The sequence below is a fragment of the Scyliorhinus canicula genome, chromosome 4 (genome assembly GCF_902713615.1).
Source record: "Scyliorhinus canicula chromosome 4, sScyCan1.1, whole genome shotgun sequence".
NCBI lineage: Eukaryota > Metazoa > Chordata > Chondrichthyes > Carcharhiniformes > Scyliorhinidae > Scyliorhinus > Scyliorhinus canicula.
The window spans coordinates 213,416,786-213,428,906 of record NC_052149.1 but is presented as its reverse complement, the minus strand read 5'-3'; the positions used below and the strand labels follow the sequence as shown (position 1 = coordinate 213,428,906).

At 45.7% G+C, this 12,121-nt stretch overlaps 1 protein-coding gene across 5 annotated transcripts in view; it reads right to left on the bottom strand.

The window, feature by feature from the left end:
- Positions 1-12,121, bottom strand: part of sgcd (sarcoglycan, delta (dystrophin-associated glycoprotein)) — a 668,036-nt gene that overhangs the window by 231,067 nt on the left and 424,848 nt on the right. Inside the window, exon 1 of one of the 5 annotated variants that reach the window (XM_038796035.1) lies at positions 4,846-5,010. The exons of the other annotated variants lie outside the window; for them this stretch is intronic. The gene's annotated coding sequence lies outside the window, so the exon portion shown is untranslated. Of the gene's footprint in view, positions 1-4,845; positions 5,011-12,121 lie in introns of those variants that run through there. 5 annotated transcript variants of the gene reach the window in all.

The following is a 12,121-nucleotide window of genomic DNA, read 5'->3' as shown; positions in this document are numbered from 1 at the left end:
CGACATGAGGAAAACATGTTTTATGCATCTGGTGGTTAGGATCTGTAATGTACTGCCAAGGTGTTGGTAGCAAGTTCCCACCTTTGCCCTATTCTTTCTGCTTGGGGTAACAGTGATCTTCCCACCAGCAGGGGGCAGTCAATTAGACCAAATAATGCTCTTAATGCGGGCACTGTATGCACACTTTCTGAATTGCTCCAAATGGCATACAGCCCCCTGCTTCTCACCCCTGGCCGAGGCTGAAGTCATGTAGCTGGATGAAGGTGACCTCTTAGCAGCAGACTAGGGACCAGCAGCACCTTAATTTCCATGCGCCCCTGCACAATGCTGACCTAACAACTCGGGCCATACTTTGTTTTTAGACATTGGAACATTTTTCAGATAGGACGCCTCCATCCTGAAGCCTCCTCGTAGTCTGCACACTTGCAGCAGCAGCATCCACGTTTCCTGGCAAAACATCTAGCCGCCCAGAGACTCAGACCTCACATTGGTCTTCTTGCTGTGAAGCCTGCCTGCCAAACTGTGATGATATGATCTGCATACTCGTCTGCCATTGGGCCAGAACGTCGGCTTACCATTGGCCCTGGTCGGTCATGTGCCTCTCGACCGATTGGCCGAGAGGCTGAGTTAACCACGCCTCTATCAACGAGGTATAAATGCTCAGAAGCCTGACGATCGTCCCTTTTCACTGTAGACGATCGCCAGGCTGTGTTCTAGTTAATTAAAGCCTGACATTGGTAAATCACTCGCCTCACGTGCAATCGATGGTGCATCACAAACATAAATTAATGGGGCCCCTGGGGCTGTTCTCTTACTTTGCCATCTGCTCATTCTACAGCCCCACCATGGCCACATCTGGGTTCCCAATCCAGAGTTCGGACTGCTGTTAGGAATGAAACCCTGAATCAAAAATTCATCCTTTAGCCTTGCTGATATTTTTTGAAAACTTGCTAAAGCTGTATATTGATCGCTCGTTAGAAACTTGATAATTAGAGTGCGGGCTGAATTTAGTGGCTACAGAGGTGGGCCCATCCACTGGCTGCAGCCAACCTGGCCCCTGCTATTTCAGTGAGAAGGACATGATTGAAAGTCAATCAGACTATCTGTTGGGCGTCCAGGTCATGGAGGGTAGACATCACATTTCTGAGAGCTGCCACAAATCAGAGAGCTGGTAGCTCTTTAGTACCAGCAATGCCAGGAGAATGGTGATCACTGCCAGTACTCAGAGAAGGAGGAACAGCTGTAGAGCCCTGAAACTCAGGAAGTGAGAAGACCTCACCAGAGACAGTAGGGCCCTGGTGAGGCGGGGACTGTGTGCCAAGCGGGTATTTTCCTGCAGGAGCGCCCTTGTTGCCTGTGGGTTCTCTATTGAGTCCAGGGTTCACAAGCAAGAGGAACTGCCTCCACTCCCCAATTCAGGCTACAGTAGGTTTACCAGAGTATATCTGGCAGCCTCTCTGCATGGTGTGCCTCACACCACTGGCAGAATACCAGCAGCGGTGGATTGAAGTTTTTATGTGACCATTAATTGGCAGGAATGTGATAGAATACTCTCTGCTTTCCTGGATGAGTGCAGTTGCAATGACACTCAAGAAGCTTGACGCTATCAAGGACAAACAGCCCACTTTATTGGCATCTCACCCACAAATACTCACTCTCTCTGCCACTGATGCACAGTAGCAGCAGTATGTACTATCTATCAGATGCATGGCAGGAATTCATCAAGGCTCCTAATCAGCATCTTCCAAATTATTACCATCTCGAAGGACAAGGGCAATAAATACATGGGAACACTACCACCTGGAAGTTCCCCTCCAAACCACACAATATCCCAACTTGGCAATACATCACCATTCCTTCACTGTTTCTGGGTCACAACTTGGGATTCCCTCCCTAACAGGACTGTGGGCGTACCTATGCCAAATGATCTGCAGCAGTTCAAGACAACAGCACCCCACCACCTTCTCAAGGGCGATTAGGAATGGGCAATATAATTACTGGCCTAGGCACATCCCTTGAATGAATAAAAAAGGGAACAATTTCAAGCGCTCAATCTCATTTCTGCATGTGGTCTATAGTGATTTTAAAAAGTTTATATTTTCATCCTTTTTCTTGCTTTTCCTTTTGATCTTTCACCCTTTATCTTAATCCAACTGCTTCCCTTCTCTTTCTTTCTTTTCCTGTTCTTGATTTGACATTGAAACCACAAACTTCAAACTAGTCTCCTCCCCAGTCTTTCCTCTGTTTCTTCCTCAATCCATAAATCTCATCAGTCAAGGGGATACACTGTTGGTCTCACCGTTCACTGAGGTCCAAGTACCCGAGTTGCCCACGCTGTGCCTTTATCAGCTCACACTATGGTTATGCTGTGAAAAGCATTTTAGCCTGAGGCTAAAGAAGCAAAGAAAATCCAACTAACAGGGCATGTTCCAGTCGACGCTGCCAATTTATGTGGCTACAGAGAACTGCATGCGTGCCATCGACTTTTCAATGGTATCCCATTGACTAGCATGCATGACCATAGCAGGAAAAGTAACACAAATTAATAGAACTCAGCTCGAGAACTCCGGAAGAGAAAAACAAATTCTGAGGGCCTGTCACTCCTACAATTAGTATTTCCATCACTCACTGATATCAGGGTATCACCAGCAGAAAGGACTTAGGGAATAACAATAATTCATGCACTATTGGGGCCTCACGGTAGCATGGTGGTTAGCATCAATGCTTCACAGCTCCAGGGTCCCAGGTTCGATTCCCGGCTGGGTCACTGTCTGTGTGGAGTCTGCACGTCCTCCCCGTGTGTGCGTGGGTTTCCTCCGGGTGCTCCGGTTTCCTCCCACAGTCCAAAGATGTGCGGGTTAGGTGGATTGGCCATGCTAAATTGCCCGTAGTGTAAGGTTAATGGGGGGATTGTTGGGTTACGGGTATACGGGTTACGTGGGTTTAAGTAGGGTGATCATTGCTCGGCACAACATCGAGGGCCGAAGGGCCTGTTCTGTGCTGTACTGTTCTATGTTCTATGTTCTATGTTCTATTGGCTGCAGAAAACGGAGGATTTGGCTGAGTGCCAAATTCTCCACCCTTGTTAGCAGCGGCAGTGGAGCGGACTCAGAGGAGAATCCCTGCCTTTGGACTGAATTCTCCTGTTGCCCAGCCGCGTGTTTAACAGCAGCGCGTCGCTCTCTTGCCGCTTGTCAATAGGAATTCCCATTGAAGATCTCCCCCCCCCCCCCCCCCCCCCCCCCCCCCAACACACACACGTCGCCGGGAAACCTACACTGCAGCGGGAACTAAGAATCCCGGCCTTTATCTCAAAGCTATTCCTTGATTTAAAAATTCAAACAACACTTAAGGTTAGCTACAAAATCAGGGTTCTTCAATAATTCAAGAACTTCGGTGAACATCAAGGATACTAATCCTTTGCTATCATGAACATATAAATTAAATTCCGTTAGTCCAGCTATTATTTATATAAGCAAACTCATTGCTTTCCTCAGTAATCAAAGACCTTTCCCACCCAGGTCATTCTCTCATCCAACTTCTTCCATCGGGCAGGAGATATAAAAGTCTGAGAACTCGCACTGACAGGTTCAAAAACAGCTACTCCCCCGCTATTAGCAGACACCTAAACGACCCTCTTATGGACTGATCTCTTCACACATCTTCTCTACTGCACTCCGTATGCTTCACCCAATACCTGTGCCTATTTATTTACATTGTGTATGTATGTACGTCCTATGGTTTTTCCATGTATGGAATGATTTGCCTGGTCTGGACTGTACACAGAACAATACTTTTCACTGTACCGCAGTACATGTGACAATATATCAAATTCAAATTAACTTGAATATCATAAACAGAAAAAGTACATTGGCATTATAATTAAGATAGTGAGCAGAGACAATATGTCCTCTGTGTATGACAGTCCTTGAAGAAGGGGTTGGGGAAAGACCTGCTCCATAGGAGGAATACAAAATATATTAAAAATAAAATTGGTCCCATTTCAACTTCATGAAACAATGTGAAAGATTGGCACAGAAGATCAAACACTGGGATTATTGAGCTAAAATGACAGAGCTAAATTATTTCTGACCATATTAGGATGCCAAGTCAAATTTGGAAGTATTGCATATACTGTTAACAGTTTCAACTTGTGCTGTGGTGCATCATAATAACCAACAAGCAGTGAGTTAAAGTATTCAGTTGTAAAATGGGGAGAAAGCTTTGTGACTTTGTATGGGGCTCTACAATCACACAAGCAAGGTTTTTCAACTTTCACCGTAGCTTTGCGAATTGATGCATAGATTTTTATATTGCACATTGACACCCTAGGATATGGGGGAGGAAAAGGGGGAGGTTACTCCACACGTTGAAATCATCATGCACAATGTAACGTGAAGCAGAACAGTGCTTTCCTTTCTGCCTCTCTCCAGAAGCTCAGGGAAAAATTAATACCAGATACAGCCACGGGCCATCCCGAGCACATTTGAATTTCTTCCCCTTCCAAAAAAAATACCACCTCCTGGAGGACCTCCTTAAAAGCTGAGAGTTGTTCAGCAGCAGTCTAAATATAGAGTAACTTGATGGCAACAAAAAGTTAATCTGAAGTTAATCTAACTTCTGTAACTATGCTTTAACTCGCTGACAGCTGTTGCTTCAGCCATATTCCGTTCACTACTTTAACTTGATTGTAAAGTCACTAATTGGAAACAGAAAATCTATTTCCTTTTTCTCCTCGCAACAAAAAGATTCACAAGCGGGGGGGGGGGGGGGGGGAGACAGACAGACATAAGGGGCTCAGAAGGAGTAGGACACGGAAAGTAACGTTACTTGTTTGTGCCTTACCTTTTAGCCTTTTTAATGAGACGAGAGACAGCCTGGGTGTGTCGGGAATATCTAACAGTAAAACTGTTTTAGCAACAACAGCACGTGGGCTGGGCTGGGCTGGCCTGGCATTCACATCAGAATTTTCCAAAGCATCCCAGCCAAGTGCAACCGCAGGCCTGAAGAACTTCCTCAATTCTCTGTATAGCACGAGCAACTGCTGACTGAGAAATCATTCCATGACTAAATCCTGCTCAGGCAGTTTGATTTACATCAGTCGAGCTCCAAGAGGGCAGCACTAAAGCGAAGGCATCCAGCATTATTTTACTCCATGTACAATTATTCTTTTTTTTTTAAAAAAAGGAACTAGATAATAAAATCCTTCACATCTTTCCAGCTCTGTTTTTCTTACAGCATAGTTTTAAATAATGCAAGTCTCCTTGCTCTCACAGGAGGGTGGTGCACAGATCAATTTAAACATGAGTAAACTGCCAACAGTATTTCACTGGAAATTATTTGCCTATGATCCTATTTCTTAAATGGTTCAAATTGTCTTTCCAGAAATATTATCATTTGGGTATCCCCTTGGCGTCTATTGTTCTATCATCTGTTCACTTCAGTTACTGCAAAGTGATTGCAGTACCTGAATGATTTTATTGTGATCAATGATGATGAAAAGGAGTACTGGGTAATATCTTCCAACTGGAATTGGGAAGATCAGAGTCTCTCTAGCATAAAAAGCAGTGAGACGAATTTTGTTGAAAAGTAAGGTCAATCTCAGGAAATACCAGAATCATTCGGGGCTGTAATAAAAATGGAACATAATGGAAATACTCATCAAGTCTGGCAGCACGGGGGTAGGGCGGGGGTGCGGCACGCGGGTGAGCACAGTGGTTAGCACCGCTGCCTCACAGGGTCAGGGACCCGGGTTCAGTTCCGGCCTTGGGTGACCGTGTGGGGTTTTGTACATTCTCCCCATGTCTGCGAGGGTCTCCTCCCACATTCCAAAGATGAGCAGGTTAGATGGAGTTGTGGGGAGAGGGTGGTGGAGTGGGCCCAGGTAGGGTGCTCTTTCAGAGGGTCGGTGTAGACCCGATCGGCTGAACGACCTCCTCCTGCACTGTAGGGATTCTATGATGACTACCAGCTGTGGAAGGAGCAACAGAATTAATATAGGCTGGATTCTTCCGCGGTTTCGAAACGCCGATGTCAGGACCTGAGAGATCCACAACCCACACTTGCCATCAGCGATACTGGCTGAGAACTCTTCCCGTAGATGGCTAACTAATTGGCTGACCCGAAGCTTGCTCTCCTCTAATCAGGACGTGTTCCGTGGTCAATGGGCACCAGGGGGCGGAGGGGATGGAATGCACCATTACACCCCAGAACAGCATTTTTCTTTAGAGCTTTTAAGTTTCCTTTGCATTACAGTGTCCCTGTAAGGGTCTAAACCCCCTCCCCCCTAAGGCGAGATTGATCAAGATGAAATACAGACAAGACAAAAGGAGCATTAATGACAACATTAAGGACTAAAGAAGGTGCTGATTGTGGCATAACAGTAAAATAGGAGAATGTGTTAATCGGAGAACCAAGGTCAATGCTCAGTGAAAGCTAAGAACTGTCACATGGCCCTGCTGGGAAAGGGGTGGGGTTACTTTGGTACAAAATAAAACATAAAAGGGGCAAGATGGAGAAGGACACCCCTTCTTGTTAGATGTATTAGATGCTGTGGTATGAAGAGACAAAAGTTCTGTTCCTTTTTAACCAACACACTTTTATTTCTTCCAACAGACTCTGCACAAAGCTCTACACATCACCAGACCCAGAGGCCACCTGAAGCCCCTTTACATATCAGTGCCAATTATTGGCCACTTAACATAAATGAGACAACTAATTGCAATGTCTCTGAACCCATTACTTAACACTTGTTTTCTTTGTTTGGCCCAAAGCTACCCCCCCCCCCCCCCCCCACCGCCCACCGCCCACCCCCCACCCCCCATCCCCCATCCCCCATCCCCCGCCGCCTCTGTCACTTGTTCTTTAGTTTTGCTTTCACTGAGCACTGATCTTTGTTCTCCAGTTTTGCTAATTTTCACAGGGTGTTTTGGTTTAAAAAATATAAAAATAGAACCCTTCTCCCACCACAGAACTATCACCTATCTCTACTATGGAGCTCTGCCCACCACAACGTGGAGCACCGAAAAAGACCCCGCTTTCAAACAGGTCTCTTTTTCTTTTGGCCTCGACAAGGAACCCCCCCACCGGGACCACACTTACCTTTATTTCCTGCACTGACAAGCTCAGTAAGAGTTCGGGGCACCATTTTTAAATGCCGCCTTGATCTCCTTGACCTCGGAACCTCGGAACCCCCCCCCCCCCCACACACACACACACACACACACACACACTCACACCTCCTCGCCATCGTGTAACAATTATTGAGACGGTTTAGTAAATTAATGAAAAGACACAAACAGGGCTACAATACTCAAGGACAATTAAGTATATCAATCACAAAACACACACACAGTTTATGCAGAATGTACCCATTGTTCCAAAATACACCTAAGTTGCCTGAATTCCTTAAGACTTCCCTTTCCCCCAAACAATATCCAAATTAAATAAATTTATGAGTCAAATTCAGTTTATAGTTACCACACAATACAGGGATGATAGTAAAGTCTGGGGAATGTCTTTTTCTAGTTCAATTAAGATATTTAAATTGCCTTTACAAAGGATTCTGCATGGCCCCGACTCTAACACTTCAATGTAAAACTAAGTCTCCTGGTTGTAAGTTGTGAACTCGCCTCTCAGGCTGATAGATGTAAACTGGCATCTCTTTCTGTTAAATGTGAATTGGCCTCTCAGGCTGTGAGATGTAAACGGGCCTGACTGCTTCTGAGGGTGCTGGCAATTCTACCGTTTTGCCTCTTCGATTCTGCATTCTGTGTATTTGGTTATCTGCCTCTTTCAAATTCCTCAACTAGAAATTAGCATGTGTATACCTCCACTGATTTCTCAGTTGTCCAGGTAAATTGGGGTGGATTCTCCGTTGTCGGGATTCTCTGTTGTGCCGGCAGCCCAGGGATTTCCCGACAGCGTGAGGCTGCCCATAATGGGAAACCCCATTGGCCAGCTGGCAACATAGGGAATCCCGGGCGCAGGATGGAGAATCCCGTCTGTTGTTTCTACTTGTAGAGAGATTTACACCTGGTTCTGTCAGTTGCCTGTTAATCTCGTTACTGGGAAAATCGTATCCATTCCTGCCTTTTGAATGCTGGCTGCTGCTAAATAGATTTTTATCTGTTGCTGGGCAGATTGCATCCTATCATGCCTTGTTAAATTTGTTTTACTGCTGTTACTAAGCAGATCCATGGCAATCCATTTAAAACTCTTATTATACAAGCAGTTAGCAGCTTTATTTTCTTCCAACCAATATTTACCACCTCAAACTTATCTACATTGAAAGTAGTTGCCAATAACTGCCCATTCTGCTACTTTGTTAATCTGTATCGTTTGTTTCTTTATACTAATGGCACATGCCAATTTGGTGTCACCTACAAATTTTGAAATTGTGCTATTGATGCCTGAGTTAAAATTGTTACTGTAAATTGTGATCAATTTGATCCCAGTATACAATTCTGATATTTTGACGATCTGAGTAGCTTCTCTCAGCCCAACTCCTTTTTTTTTTGTTTATTAGACAGATTATTATCCAAATATATTGACCTTAGCCGTGAATGTAGATCTACTTCTTTGGCTACACATGGGGTCGAGGATAACTTGTTTCCACTCCGGGGGTTGGGCTCTGCGACAGCTGAATAGACCAATCCTGGAGCCGCAGACTGGCACAGGTGGGGTAGGTGGTGATCGATGAGATGGGCGGGTGGGACGCTCTGGATTCTGTGTGCTCTTTCCACTACTTATATTTGGCCTCCACATGCTTCACTCAGTGACGCTCAGGGTGTTTGGCACCTTCGCGAATGCTTGTCCTCCAGTTTGTGCATTCTAGGCTAAGTCATTCCCACGTGCAGTTGAACGTAGAACATTGAACTGTATAGCACAGTACAGGACCTTCGGCCCATGATATGTGCCAAACTGGTCTGAGACTAAGATCAAATCAACCTACTCCCAATCATTCTAGTGCACTCGATATGCCTATCCAATAACCGCTTGAAAGTTCCTAAAGTGTCTGATTCCATTACCATAGCTGGGAGTGCGTTCCATGCTCCAACCACTGAGTAAAGAACCTACCTCTGACATCCCTCCTATATCTTCCACCATGAACCTTATAGTTATGCCCCCGTGTAACAGCCACATCTACCCGAGGAAAAAGTCGCTGAACATCCACTCTATCTATCCCTCTCATCACCTTATACACCTCAATTAAGTCACCTCTCATCCTCCTTCGCTCAAATGAGAAAAGCCCTAGCACCCTCAACCTTTCCTCATAAGACCTACCCTCCAATCCAGGCAGCATACTGGGAAATCTCATTTGCACCCTTTCCAATGCTTCCACATCCTTCCTATAAAGAGGTGACCAGAACTGCACACAGTACTCCAAATGTGGTCGAACACAAGGTCTTGTACAGTTGCAGCATAACCTCACAGCTCTTAAACTCAATCCCCCGTTAATAAATGCGAACACACTTTCTTCACGGCTCTATCCACTTGAGTGGCAACTTTCAGAGATCTATGGACATGAACCCCAAGATCTCTCTGTTCCTCCATATTCCTCAGAACCCTGCCGTTAACCCTGTAATCCACATTCAAATTTGTCCTACCAAAATGAATAACCTCACACTTATCAGGGTTAAACTCCATCTGCCACTTTTCAGCCCAGCTCTGCATCATATCAATATCTCTTTGCAGCCAACAACAGCCCTCCACATTATCCACTACTCCACCAATCTTGGTGTCATCAGCAAATTTACTAACCCAACCTTCAACTCCATCATCCAAGTCATTGATAAAAATCACAAATAGCAGAGGACCCAGCCCTGATCCCTGTGATACACTGCTGGTGACTGAGCTCCAGGATGAAAATTTACCATCTACCACCATCCTCTGTCTTCTATCTGATAGCCAGTTACTGATCCAATCGGTTAAATTTCCCTCTATGCCATGCCTCCTTACTTTCTGCATGAGCCGACAATGGGGCACCTTATCAAACGCCTTACTAAAATCCATGTATACGGCATCAACTGCTCTACCTTCATCTATGTACTTAATTATCTCCTCAAAGAATACAATCAAACTTGTGAGGCAAGACTTAACCTTCACAAATCCGTGCTGACTATCCTGGATTAAGCTGTATCTTTCCAAATGATCATAAATCCTATCCCTCAGACCCTTTCCAATAATTTACCTGTGACTGAAGTGAGACTAACCGGCCTATAATTCCCAGGGTTATACCTATTCCCTTTCTTGAACAAGGTGACAACATTCACCTCTCTCCAGTCTTCTGGTACTATTCCTGTGGACAGTGAGGACATAAAGATCAAAGCCAAGGGCTCTGCAATCTCATCCCTCACCTTCCAAAGATCCTAGGATATATCCCATCAGGCCCAGGGGACTTATCTATCCTCAGGCTTCTCAAAATTTCTAACACATCTTCCTTCCGAATATCTACCTCTTCCAGCCTACCAGCCTGTATCGCACTATCCTCCTCAACAACATGGCCCCTCTCCTTTGTGAACACTGAAGAGAATTATTCATTTAGGGCCTCTCCTATATCTTCAGACTCTATGCACACGTTCCCACTACTGTCCTTGACCGGCCCTAACTTCACCTTGGTCATTCTTTTATTCCTCACATAGGTGTAAAAAGCCTTGGGGTTTTCCTTGATCCTACCCGCCAAGGACTTCTCATGCCCCCTCCTAGCTCTAAGTCCTTTCTTGAGCTCCTTCCTGGCTATCTTGTACCCCTCAAGTGCCCAAACTGATGGATGCTGATTTAATATAGCGTGGCTTTTAGCGAGTCCTTGCAGCATTTCTTCTGCCCTTCTAGTGATCGCTTGCCATTGTGGAGCTCGGAGTAGAGCGCTTGTTTACGGAGTTTGCTGTCGAGCATACTGATAATCTGGCCCATCCATTGCAGCTGATCGAGCATGACCTCGATACTGGGGATATTGACCTTGGAGAGGATGCTCAGGTTGGTACACCTATCCTGCCAGTGGATTTTAGGATTTAGCAGAGCAACTTTGGTGGCACCTCTCCAAGGATTTGAGGTGGCTGCTCTACATTGCCCATGTTCTTAGAGAACCTTTGTTTTCTGGATGTTTAGTCTGAAACCCATTGTCTTGTGCGCCTTGGTGAATGCATTGACAATGGTTTGTTGTTCAGCCTCTGAGTGTGCGCAGAGGCAGGCATCATCTGCATACTGCAGCTCGATGCCAGAAGTTAGGATGGTCTTAGTTCTGACCTGGAGGCATTGGAGGTTGAAATGTTTCCTGCTTGTCGGGTATTTCCACTCCAGCAGGGAGCTTCAGGGTGGCGGGGTAGAGTGTTACTGCAAGGAAGGTGGAGATAAGTGTTGATGCGATGATGCAGTCATGTTTGACCCCAGTTTGCGCTCATATTGGGTCTGTGGTAGAGGACCATGGCTTGCATGTCATCGTGGGGCAGGTGGAGAATGGTGACCATCAAATCTGAGGCGAATGTTTCACAATCCTCCACAACTGCGAGATCGAAGACGGTCATGTACAGAGGTTGATGCTGCTCCCTGCAATTTTCTAGGATTTGTCATGCGCTGAAGATCATATTCTTGTGCCTCTTGACAGCCTGAAGGCACATTGAGACTTAGGGAGGAACTCTTCAGTCACTGGGAGGAGGCTGTGGAGGAGGATTCACGCAATGATCTTTCCCATGGCAGTCAGCAGGGAGACCCCTCTTTAACTTCCGCAGTCGGACGTGTCTCCTGTCTTGAAGATGGTCAAAATTACGGCGATCCTGAAATCTCCCGGCATGCTCTCTTCCTTCCAGAAAAGGGTGATGAGGTGGAGCATTCATATCAAGAGTGCCTCTCTGCAATATTTTAATACTTCAGGAGGGATTCCATCTGCGCCAGAGGCCTTGTTGTTTCTCAGCTGTCAGATGGCCCTTTTGACCCCATGGCGCGTCCGGGTTGTCCTAAGCGGGTTGCGGGTAGTGTGTTGCGGGATGGCATCGAAGGCACATCTGTCAAGGGTTGCATCTTGGTTGAGGAGGTCCTTGTGACGTGAATCTACCATGTGGTAACGTATCAAAGGCCTTTTGAAAATGCGAATGGGAATAGCCTGGAGTTTTCTGCCACATTG